Here is a 13,861-nt window from a genome sequence, read left to right as displayed (position 1 = left end):
AATAGTGAAAATTCCTTAGCATTGATCGAAAAACCCCAGAACGCCCTTGCTGCTCAAGCCCGGCTAAAATCCCCAAAATTGGGAAAATTAGCGCCTGGGCTGACACGATCGTGTCAGGTCCCTACCTTGGCCTTCATCTTCAGCTTCCTCTCAAGTGGGCTGACACAGGTGGTCGTGTCAGGCCCCTACTTTGGCCTTCGTCTTCAACTTCATTAGGTCCTCATCCTGACACGGCCCATGTCAGGCTTCTTGAAACTTCATAACTTCTTTCCTCAAACACCAAAATTCTCGACTTTCTTGCATCGAGTCCGTTGGGTCTTCTACTTGGACTTGGAGGGAATAAAAATAGACAACCAAAGCATAAAATCTAGAAAACACGAAATAAAACTAAAAATTGATAAAACTTTTAATTAACTTACATAAATAAAAACTAACTTGAAAGGCAACATAATGCGAACAAAGTATTCCAGAATAGTTAGCTTCTTGTTGAATAAGTGATGAAAATACAGTAAAAATGGTTATCGATCACAACCCCAAACTTAGCTCATTGCTTGTCCTCAAATAATGTTCTAAAGGATAGAGTGTGTCACTTCCCAAAACTGAAATTTTCTTACCACAATACTGTTGAGATCTTTCGCCACACGCTTTCACTCTTTCTATCATAGTCCTTGCTTTCCCTAATTTATTTTCCGCCGCACTTCCACATAGACGTACTGCTTCACCTGTCAGCTTATATCATACTCTCACTAGTTCTCTCCGGGTTAAAGTGTTTATACTCACATTTTAGAATATGCAATATCGACTCATGAATTTGAATAAATTCTCCTTTCGTATAACTACACACAACACACACTTTTTGAGGTATTTCGGGTTGTAACAGGGCTTAGGTTACGGTGGGGTAAATACAAACAAAAGGAAAAACAAATGGTTTTGGGTTTAGATTCAATGTCATTATTCTTTTCACTATGTTTGTTCTAACATATCATTTCCCTTTCTTTTCTTTTTCAGTTCTGTTACACAGTTCTTCTTTTTCCTTTTCTTTTTTATTCCCAACTGAGTGTTTCTCATTCGGTGAGTGTTTTTTTTCGTTTCCTTTTTTTTCGATGGTCGCTTTTCATTTTTTTTGCCTCACTCACCTTATTTTCATTTCTTACGGGGTTACCCCAAACTTAGAACTGGACACAACTTAAAGAACATTACACTATCTCTGAACAGGGTAAGAAAATGTTGAGGCCGCAGGTTACGTTCATGTGGTTATATATACAAATAAAGGGTACAAGCTCAAACGGGGTTAATAAGGGATAATATTAAAGGGATGGCTAGAAAGGCTCAGGGCTATTACTCAAACAACGTGCCTCAGTGTGTGTATATATGATACCCAACAGTAACACATTCAGCAAATAACACCAAGAACCTGAAATACATTCAGCAAATGATACCCAACAGTAAAGACAAACCAAATGTAAAACAGTCAACAAAATGAGAAATAATAAAATAAAAAGAAATAAAAAAACATAAAGACAAAAAGCATAATTAATCCTCCCCCACGCTTGAACAAAACATTGGCCCCAATATTGTAGAACAAGATAAAGAAGGGTGACTCACCGTGCCGTACTGAGGAGGCTGGGGCGGAAAATGTTAAGTGGGTGTAATGAGTGGTTATTGGGTTTTTAATGAGGGGTGGGTTCCATACAATGATCCAAAAAATTTCACAATTTCACATCCGTAGGCCCGACACGGGCGACCGTGTCAGGCTTCTGTCAATGTGACATTTTAATCTTTCCTTCAGTGCTTATGACATGGGTCGTGTCAAGCACCACGGCCGTCCGTGTCAGGCTCTCGCATTTCCCATTTTAAAGGGCTTTTTCATGGTCCTGTCATGGGCCGTGTCAGCTGACATGGACAGCCATGTTAGGCTGCTGGTTTATCATCAAAAGAATTTCCTCTCTCTTACTTTCAGATAAGGTCTTTCCTCCTGGTACAACTCCCGCATTTACGTGAGTGCATCCACCCTTTTATGCACGGAATTGTGCAAACCTAAAATAACAAACAAAAGCAAAGGCAATAATTAGAAATTAAACGTGTGGGTTGCCTTCCACGAAGCGCTTCTTTAACGTCGCATGGATCGGCGATTTATCACTCCATCCTTGTGGATAAATATTCTTTACCAAGCCAATTCCTCATCCTTAAGGGTGATTGAAATTCTAGTTATCAGACTTTAGATGTCACACGGGTTGTTATGACATCCAATTCTGCACAGACAAGAATTATGCAGAACTTAAAAGTAAGTGCAGTAAATAACACAAGTAATTGTTTACCCAGTTCAGTCCAACATGACCTACATCTGGGGGCTACCAAGCCAGGGAGGAAATCCACTATCAGTAGTATTAATTCAAAGCTAAACTCACCCGTTTACAACTTGTCACTTAATCCCTACCCAATGCAATTTCAATCTTACTCTAAGATCAGAGTTCCTACTCACTCCCCCTCAATCACCTCAGTGATTACTACCTTTAACCAATATTAAAGACAATTTTGAAGTCACACTTCAAACAACTCTTGATTGTGCTTTACAGCTTTAATCAAGATACACAGCACTCACGCTTAAAAACTTTGAGCGACACAACACTTACAACTCAATGAACACCCTATGCCAAAGCAATCATCAACGTGATAAAGGCTTGGCTTACAAGATATGTCTATTACAAGACTCACAAAAATACAGCAGTGAAGTATGATGGACACACTTAATCTTCACGCCTCAAAATCCCCAAAAACTGAATGAAGGAACGACTTCCTTTTATATTGCAGTACCTGGGCTTTTGCACTTGTATTCTCCTGAATTTAAGGTCACGCGAGTTCCCATAAATTCAATATCTAGGTTACTAACAAATAGGCTATTTGTTAGGTTCATTAAATGTAGCTTGGTTGTTGATTTTCTGGTTTTTCTCTAAGCTGTTCAATCCCTAAAGAATAGCCTGAGAAAAAGCTGAAACAGAAAACTGAACAACCTACAATATAGCATATGCTGTCAGGAATGAATGTCACGACATTCAGCTTGACATCAAGGATCATATGCTAAGTCTGTTTTTCCAGAAAACAGAATGTACAATTTTGCTGACCTGTACATGACCAAAATGACCATACTACAGTAACAGCTTACATTAATAAATGTCAAAGTATCCAATTTGACATTTACACATTTGGCCTTAAGTCAGTTCTGTTATCCTCTTGAAGAACAGACTAAGAAACATACTGAAGTGTAGCAGAACGCCACTCTGTCTATTATTCAGTATATACTGTCCATGATGAATGTCATAACATCCAGTTTGACATTCATATAGTAGGCCTTATGCCAGGTCTGGTATTTCCTTGATAACCAGACTGCAAATGAATACTGAGCTCTAACAGAACACCAACTGTTCTATTCCTCAGTATCTGCTGGCAGGGATGAATGTCACAACATCCAGTTTGACATTCAATAAATCCTGTATTAGCTAATCCTGCAGTAACTACTCAAGTGTGTCATGACATCAGTCAAGACATCAGAGTACAGGTAGATATTCTAACCTACAATGCAGTCAAACATACATACCATGTCATGACATCAGTCAAGACATTAGAATCCAGCTAGTGTTTTACCATATAATGCAGCCAATTAAACACCTACAAACTCCCCCTTTGGCAAATTTTTGGCTAAAACACTTTGATCCCCATAACAGAGTTCATAGCAGCGGAATCACACATCTAGCAGGAAATAAACCTAGCTAATACACTCAGAGTGGCAGCACACTCACACACATGGAAGTTAAATAAAAACTTCACAAAACAGCACACAGACAGAAGTTAAATAAAAACTTCTACACACATCAGCTGCAGGGGAGGGAAGTTCGAATCTGTCATGAACGTCACGTCTGTTTTCACAGACCAATCTGTTGTCTGGGGTATCACCTGTTACTCCCCCTTTTTGTCAAAAATGTTGCCAAAGCCAACAACAGAAATAGAAAAAATGACAGACTTACAGACTTGGTTTTACTTCACAGTTTCAACCAAGTTAGTACCCACTTGATCTTGCTTCACAGCTTTGATCAAGTAATCACCCACTTTTGCTTTACTGTAGGTACAGCCATATCAGATGCCATGACTTTGTTTCTGACATCCAGAACCACTCCTGCATGAACAGCGTCCTTGAATTCCTGCAGGTGCATAGGCCTTCTGACGTTAGGGTGTCTCCTTACCCTCTTGTTGCCACACTTGTTGCAAGTGATATAGCTATGATCTATTGACCAATCAGAACATAGTTCCAATAAATACATTCCAAACATCATTGGTTGCTATAAGGTCTCAAAGAGAGATATTCCCAGTTTTCCCCTTAAATTTTCAAACTGAGTAGCATCCAGAGCCTTTGTAAATATGTCAGCCAGTTGCAGTTCAGTGGCTACATGTTCCAAAGTAATCACCTTGTCTTCCACCAGATCTCTGATGAAGTGATGTCTAATGTCAATATGTTTGGTCCTGCTGTGTTGGATGGGATTCTTGGAAATATTGATGGCACTGAGATTATCACAGAATAATGTCATGACATTTTGAGTGACATTGTACTCAGTGAGCATCTGTTTCATCCACACCAGTTGGGAACAACTGCTTCCAGCAGCTATGTATTCAGCCTCTGCAGTGGACAGGGATACACAGTTCTGTTTCTTGCTGAACCAAGATATGAGATTGTCTCCCAAGAAGAAACATCCTCCTGATGTGCTTTTTCTGTCATCAGCATTTCCAGCCCAGTCAGCATCACAGTACCCAGATAGGACAGGCTCATACCCATGTGAGTACAGCATCCCATAGTCACAAGTCCCATTGATGTACTTGAGAATCCTTTTGACTTGATTCAAGTGGCTCACCTTAGGCTCTGCTTGGTATCTCGCACACACTCCAACTGCATAAGAGATGTCAGGTCTACTTGCAGTTAGATATAGTAGATTGCCTATCATGCTTCTATACAAGCATTGATCAACACTAGGCCCTCCATCATCTTTGGTTAACTTCAGATGAGTAGGAGCAGGAGTCCTTTTGTGCCTAGCATTATCCATACCAAACTTCTTAACGATGTTTTTGGCATACTTGCTTTGGGAGAGAAACATAGAGTCCTCCATTTGGTTGACTTGCATTCCAAGAAAGTAGGTTAGTTCCCCAACCAGACTCATTTCAAACTCAGATTTCATCTGTTGGACAAAATGTGTTACCATTTGTTCTGACAACCACCAAAGACTATATCATCCACATAGATTTGAGCAATTATGATTTTGCCGTCTTCATCCTTCACAAACAAGGTTTTATCTATTCCATCTTTTCTGTATCCATTTGAGGTCAGAAATTCGGTTAACCTTTCATACCATGCTCTAGGTGCTTGTTTCAACCCATACAAGGCTTTCCTCAACTTGTATACATGCTTAGGTTGGTTAGGATCACAGAACCCTTTAGGTTGTTCCACATAGACTTCTTCATTCAAGTAGCCATTCAAGAATGCACTCTTCACATCCATTTGGAATAGTTTAAACTTCAGAATGCATGTTACCCCTAACAGCAATCTGATGGACTCAAGCCTAGCCACAGGAACAAATGTCTCATCAAAATCAACCCCTTCAACTTGAGTGTATCCTTGAGCTACTAGTCTTGCTTTATTCCTAGTAATTACTCCTTTCTCATCAGATTTGTTTTTGTAGATCCACTTGGTACCAATGATGTTGGTCCCTCCAGGTCTTGGAACTAGCTCCCATACTTCATTCCTTTTGAACTGCTCAAGTTCCTCTTGCATGGCATTGATCCAGTATTCGTCAGTCAGGGCTTCTTTCACATTCTTTGGTTCAACCTTGGATACAAAGCAGGAATTTGAGCTTATTCCCCGTGACCTGGTAGTCATACCACTATTAGGATCCCCTATGATAAGATCCTTAGGGTAGTCTTTCTGAATTCTGATAGATGGTATTTTGGTGGTTGCATCTATTTCACATTCAGGAGGAGGTTCCTGTACTTCTTCAGACTTGGCTGGAATGTCAGTTGAACTTGTAGCGGTGTATTCGTCGCTATATGATTTATTGATTAAACCATAAGCAAAGCATACAATGAAATTCGAGTCGCCACCGCACTTTTATTTATCCAAAGGACTGGCTAAAAAGAGAACAAAAGCCTAAGAAGTTTTACACGTAGAAAACTAATAAAAAGATCAGAGAGTCTGGGTAAGGGGTAAATTACGCAATGGGAAGGTGTTAGGCACCCACTACATCCTAGGTACTCCTAGGGAGCCCTTTTCACACTTGTTGTACTAAATTGTTATTTGTTATGACATAAGTATTGTGCAAACATGATTGGGATGATGAGAAAAGAATATACAAGTTTTTATTGTTTTTGTGTTCGAACGGATGAACCCGTTGCCTACGTACCTTCCATCAAAGGTAAGGATCAAAACGCCGTAGTTCGGCTAAAAGATTTCCAAAAGAGTTGGTGGATTCAATTTTAAACAATAGCACTGAGGCTCTTCATTATCAATGGGAGAAAACTCGACCAAGACCAACATCCACCATGCGAGGATAGCTTCGACGTACTAGAGGGGTTAACCCTGTTTTCAGTACGGAAGTCTTATAGTCGACTCACTAAGGATAGGGTGAGGTTTACATCAACCACAATGATAATTGAACCCTATGGCTAATGTGAAAAGATTAACAATGGACAAAGCCAAAACAATTGAATGTGTGAAGTTAATTGATTGTGATTGTGAAAGTAGGGTCAAAGTATGATTAAGATTGATTCAAAAGAAGTATTATGAAAATGGGGTTTGAAAAAAGTCAAGGACTTGGGGTCCAGGTTTTTAATTTAAAAGCATGAAGATGTTTGCACAATATCTATCTCAAGTTTGAAATCAAAGTGTGAAAAGGTTTAGGACACAATGAGGATGAATGGATGAAGATGGATTGTAAAACTTCTTAGAGGGTTCACCTCTTGAGATCATATAGGAGATAATTCAAGTGTGTCCTTTGGAATAGGCAATGAGCAATAATAATGTAAGCAAGCAAATGATACCGGATGCCACTCAATGGTCTTACTCCAATCTCACAAACAAAAGCGGATACCGGATACCACTAGATGGATTTACACCAATCTCCTAAAATAGAAACAAGGATGTCGGAAGCCAATAGATGGACTTATTCCAATCTCCCTAAACAAAACGAAACTTGGATACCGGATGCCAATCTGTCTGGGCTTATACCAATATCCAACATATGATCATAGGAAAGCAAATGCCAACTTGCAGGGACTTACAATTGCATCCTCACATAAACAAACAAAAGCAAAACATGGATGTCAGATGCCAATCTATCTGGGCTTACTCTAACCTCCACAGTATGGTCCTAGGAATACAAATGCCAACTTGCAGGGACTTACAATTGCATCCTCACATACAATCAACCAACTGCATCAAGCAAAGATAAGATGAGTGGCCAATGAAATGGTCTTATACTCACTTCCATATCATAGGAACAATGGCCAAAGGATGGTCTTACAATTTGTCCTCAATGGGTAAACAACAATGATAAGTCATAAAGACAAATGAGATGGTCATGCATTAATGAGCAATTAATGATGATAAATGCACAGAGCATGCAAGCAGACATGTGTATATGAGATAAGCAATCAATCAATGAAGTCATTCAGCACACACTATAACCAAACAATCAGGCTCACACAAAGGGTTAGGCATTGAAGCCAACTGGAATAGGGTTAATGGTGCTCTTAACCTTGCCATTGAGGGGCTAAGGTGAAGCAGATGAAAAGGTATGAGGGGTATGCCTCATTGCTCTTATCCCTGGCCGGGGAGAGCATTTGAATATCAGAAGGTGTGGGAGTTCAGAAAGTAGGAACTCTCTCCACAGATTATTGACTCGATAGATCTTGGGTTTGGATCTCAATGCTACAACCATGTAATGGGAGCAAGGAGAAGACTCACAGAATAGTGGGAGATAGACTACATATCTCTTATATCCACCAATTGCCTTATTTGAAGGACTTTTCCTGCTTGGGACAAATGTAAACACACACAAGCATTGCCTCTTAAGGAGGACTTCAGACAGTTGCCTGGCCAAGTAACAGGCCAGGTCTTCCAGACTACATGAAGATAAGGGATTATACCTCAATGCAAATTGCTATAAAGCAAAGCAAAGCAAGTTCTTAAGAACTAAGCAACTAATGGTACCTGAAATAGTCAAACAGAATCAGTACACATCTCAAAGTTAAATCAAAAGGAGATAAGGATTAACAGTCAAAGCAATCAGGTAAATGTGCAATGCACAAGGCTCAAGGCATATGAGTCAAACAACCTACAAAACAAAGAAGTTAGTTCAAGATAATCAATCAAGCTCAAACAATTTGTATTGGTCTCTTTGAAGCATTTGTTGCTTAACCTGAAAAAATGAACTCAAACATGAGCAACAAGACCACTAGGACAAGCCTAGGGTCAAAAAGGGATGAGAAAGTCAAAACAGCAAGTGATAGTCAACCAAAATCAAGTTCAAACAATCAAGAAACAAACTCAATTGGCTCCATGTTCATATCATTCACCATCATCAGTTTATAAACAAATTAGGTCAAGGCATGGCATATGAAAGCTCATAGAAGTCAACAGCAAGACTCAACTCAAAACCAATCATAAACAATTCAATAAATCATCAAATAATTCATGATCAAACATAATCCATAACATGATATACATATCAAATTTCAGCTCATTTGGATCAAGGGAAGTTGGTCAATAAAAATCAGGAAGTCAAAGCAATTTCAAGCATGCTCAAAGAAGTCAACCAAACATGTATCAACTTCAAGAAATCATAAATCAGTGACAACATATGAGAAATGAATGGGATCAAAACCATGGCAAATCTTAGGATGTCTACTAATCACATGTCAAATTTCATGTTCATCCAATAAAGTATGAGAATTTCACAAAGCATATGGCATGATGTGTCACAAAAAGTCAACATATGATCAAACAGAGGAGAAAAATCTCAAACAATTAGGAAATGCCACAAATAATTCCAAGAACAATCACATGTAAACTAGACATCCAAGAGTACATTCATGCAAAAATTCAAAGCAATTGGAGTTCAAGAAGCATGGCAATGAAAATCATCAAGTTGCACATCAATGGTGTGACACAAATTGTCACACCCTAATTCAAAAAATCATAACTCGCAAACCAGAAATGATAAATTCACAAACTCTACACCTAAATCACCATGAATATGTCTAGTTTAAGCACAAAAAATTTGGAAGCCATTGGATAAAGCATCATCATTTCACAAATGTTTTGGTAAAGGGTACAAAAAATGAGCACATGTGATAAACCCTAGCACCATTTAAAATTTACTCATGCAAAAATTCTGGAAAATACATGATAAAAAACTAGAGATTGTGATGAACATGATGCAAAAAATCCCATGAGTTTTGGATTAAAATTGAGAGCTCTATGATTTTTGTAAGTTTGAGCATCAAAATGAAATAAATATTGAAAAATAATATGAATTAATGGATAAATGTGTGACCGGTGGCAATTTTGTAATTATTTGGAAACATTAGTGAAACGCTGCGCTTTGTAAACAGGTGTGTCATGTGATGATTGGTGCATGGCAATAGAATAGTGAATTTCATGCAATAAACACAAACCAACACAGCCAAACACGATTTCATGGATCAAAATGTTTTTGGGTTTGAAAATTTTTAGGGTTTCTGTGTACAAAGCCAAGTTCATCGTGATGAAGAACAAATGTCCCAGAAACATGAATCAAGCATACCATTAGAACCAGTAAACCACACACATTCACAATCCAACATCCATATTCACTAAATCAAGCTAACCAAGAAGCATCGAGCAAAAACTAGTTTGGACATCAAATTTCAACTCAAAATTTCTTTCAGCATAGGCAACCATTTTCACTGATTCAAAGTTCATTATAATCATGGCAAAGAGATCTATCATAAGCATATCATAGTTTTGAAAATGGTGAGAGTCGAAAACCTTACCAGATTTGAAGAATAATGATGATTCGTGGTTTTCTGGTTGTAAAAGGCTGAAACAGGTGCTTCTTCAAGTTCCAAGTGATGAATGAATGAAGGGTTTCAGCTCAACAAAGCTCCATTTTCCTTTAATCACAAGCTGCCATGGAAATGCTTTAATGCTACAGAGCTGGATTCTTTGATTTCAGTTGGAAAACCAGGCTTGTAATGAGTTTAAAGATGATGGTGAATGATGAGGCAGCCAATACAAGTTCGTGTGCTTTGCAATTTTTCAAGAAAAGTTCAAAATGCAAAAATGAGAAATTGAGAGAACAAGGTTTTTTTCTGTTTGAATTGTGGCTGCTAGGGTTGTGTTTTGCAGAAAATGTCAAATATATATGCTGTTTAACATCTGTTAATCAAGGTTAATGGAAAATGAAATTGGAATTGCTAATTTGGAAGTGTTTTGCTAATTGACCAATTTCACTTAAGTGGTGAGGTGCATGAGCTGTAGCTGCGAAAATGGGCCTTGAACATGTCCAAAACATCATTTCAGAACTTTTTCAATTGGTAGAATTGGTTGGAAGTGGTTATTTTGCAAAGTCATTTTTCCACCTCACTTGAATTAATTCATGCTAGTTCAAAAATTCCATTTTGATTGGTGAACTTTTGGTAAATGGTGATGACAAATTTGGAAAGAGGGCATCAAATGTGACTTGTAGCAAAGAACCCCACCCAATTTGGCCAAATGGTTTGGAAGTTATGGCCTTTTGAAGTTCAAAACTTTTTGAGAATGATTTGATCATAACTTGCCAACCATACATGGGAATTGAGTGTTCTCTGACTTTTTGGAAATGGGAGAACAAGATCTTCAACTTTCATGTTGGGCAAAAATTCAATTGAAGCTTGTATCATGATGTAAGTTGAGGATCAAGAAGTTTCCATTTTTGGCAAATTCCAATTACAGGTCAACTTTCTATTTCTGGAAATTTCTTGTCTGGCTTTATTTTCTTCCATGATGATGTTTGACATGTTATATGAGGCATGTATAGACATGAATGAGACCCCTCAGACCAAATCCCACCATCAAATCACTGATTAAATGCACAGTTGACCAACAGTTGACTTTGCTAGGGTTTTGCTTGACTGAACCATGTTCTGATGAATTCCAAACCCTAATCCCTTGATCCTTGATATCTTGATTCCAAATGATGTCACAATTTATATGAACTCTTGATGAATGATCATGGTGCCCAAATTCTGCAAGAATGGCCACCATCCACTGCAATGACTGACTTTGACTGATTTGACCTAATTGGCTTCATCTGCAAGTAACATGGTTAGATGACAATATTTTTGTACTTTTGGTTAATAGACAGATGAAAATCAATGATATACAAATTCAAAACATGCTTGGTGATCAAGAACCACACTCACAAGATAACCCACCCACTAGGAGGGAAGCTAGGGCATGCAATGATCCTGAGGCCATGGTATGATATGATATGGGCCATGAGGGACCTTAGGGCCAAAATTGGGGTCTTACAGATGCCCCTATTTAAGGTCATTCTAGCCGGAGAAGTGAAGTTTAGAAATCTTCATCTCGACGCGGTAGAAGGGGCTTAAATAACAGTAATGAGACAAATTTTGGTCCCTAAGAGACCTCATGATGCAAATGTATGCATGCAAAAGACACAAATTCTGTGGGGAATATGGTTCACACAGAAGAAAAGACGATCCATCGGAGTATACACTCACCAGGAACAGAGACTCTAACAAGATTCTGGTTGGGGAAAGACAAAATTGATACAGCGTGAACAAGGCACGACTCTGATTAGGGAAACAGAAAATCAGACTGGAGGCCTCACTGGGGAAAAAGAAAATTCCAAAGGAGAATAAAACCATTGGAGAGACACAAGCTGACTCCTGGGAAAAAGCAAAAGGAAATTCCACTGAGGAAGCACCAAAGAAATGAGATGTTACCGATATAAGGGTAACAAACTCAGGAAGAATGAATATCTAAGACCGGTATAAGGGTGAGAGATATCAATCAACCAAACATCTGAGAAAGACCTGGAAAAGGTACATAACTCAGGAAAATCTGACTCCGCATGGGACCGAGGTCATAATAGGGAGCAGAAAGGAAGGAACACCAAGGATACCGGGTTGTAGGTATGTAACAGGTGACCGACCAAAGACGTGAATTGGTGTGTGTTCCAAAACACTCATCACCCTGAAGAAAGCTAGAACAGCAGACTTGTTTATAGGATGGATATTTGATTCTATAAAGAAAGCAAATCTTACTCAGTTGGGGAAACAAACAAAGTGTTTGACAAAAGAGTGCATGAGATGTATTATCTATAGCCGTCAAAACGTAGATAATGTACTTGCATGGAAAATTATCCTGAACCGGGTTGTAGGTTGTTTATAGGATAAAATCCGAAGACGTGAATTGGTTTGTGTTCCAAAACACTCATCATCCTGAAGAAAGCTAGAACATCAGACTTGTTTATAGGATGGATATTCAATTCCACAAGGAATATGAATCTTACTCTGCGGAGAAAACAATCAAAAGATTAATCCAAGAGTGCATGAGACATATTATTCATTACCGGCAGACCGTGAATAATATACTCGAAAGGAAAAGACACCAGAGATACCGAAGTATATAATAGGTGACTAACCAAAGACGTGAATTGGTATATATGCCAAAACACTCATCATCCGAAAGGAGGGCTTGAAAAAGCAAATCGACTTACAGGATGGACATTCGAATCCACAACGGGAAAACGAATCTTACTCAACTGGGGACACAAACCCAAAGAGTGCATGAGATACAATATCCATTACCGGCAGACCGTGGATAAGAATACTCGCATGAGATATATTATCTATTACCGTCAGAACGTAGATAATAAACTCGCATGGTAAGAAACACCAGAGATACCGAAGTATATAATAGGTGATCTACCGAAAACGTGAGTTGGTATATATGCCAAAACACTCATCATCCAAAACACAAACTGGTTAAAGGATGGACATTCGATTCTACAAAGAATACGAATCTTACTCGACTGGGGAAGATCAACAAAGGACTCCAACCAAAGAGCGCATGAGACATATTATTCATTACCGGCAGACCGTGAATAATATACTCGAAAGGAAAAGACACCAGAGATACCGAAGTATATAATAGGTGACTAACCAAAAAGAGAGACAATCGATACCAAGCATCCGGGTAAACGAAAGACAACTCAAAGGGATAAATTGCAAGCATCCGGCAATTATCCGACAACAAGAATATTCGACTCCGCAAAGGGAAATAACGAATCTTACTCAACAAAGAAAACACAAAAGGCTTCGACTGAAGAGTGCATGAGATATATTATTCATTACCGGCAGACCGTGAATAATACACTCGCATGGAAGATTATCCACAACCGGTTACTGGGTTAATAAAGGATAAATCAACCGAAAAGAAAGGCATCGGGATACCAAACTAGGTATATAATGATGACCAGTCAAAGGGAGCAACAGACATTACCAACAAAGGGGGTAAATGAAAGAAGACTCGCTGGGATGCATTAATGACAATCAATGATCCGGGGAACATAATCACTGACAAAAGGTGAAAGGACCCGCTGGGGATAAAATTGCTAGCATACGGCAATTATCCACAAAAGACTTGATGGGGATATAAGTGTTGATCTGAGCAACTTATCCAAGCAAAGGAAAATCAACATCCAGAACTAGATGGAGATAACCACAAAGAGGGGATTACATCTACCAAAAGAAATTGGATAGAAAACCACAGAAG

This window comes from Lathyrus oleraceus, chromosome 2, assembly GCF_024323335.1.
Source record: "Lathyrus oleraceus cultivar Zhongwan6 chromosome 2, CAAS_Psat_ZW6_1.0, whole genome shotgun sequence".
Taxonomy (NCBI): domain Eukaryota; kingdom Viridiplantae; phylum Streptophyta; class Magnoliopsida; order Fabales; family Fabaceae; genus Lathyrus; species Lathyrus oleraceus.
This window is presented reverse-complemented; position numbering follows the sequence as displayed.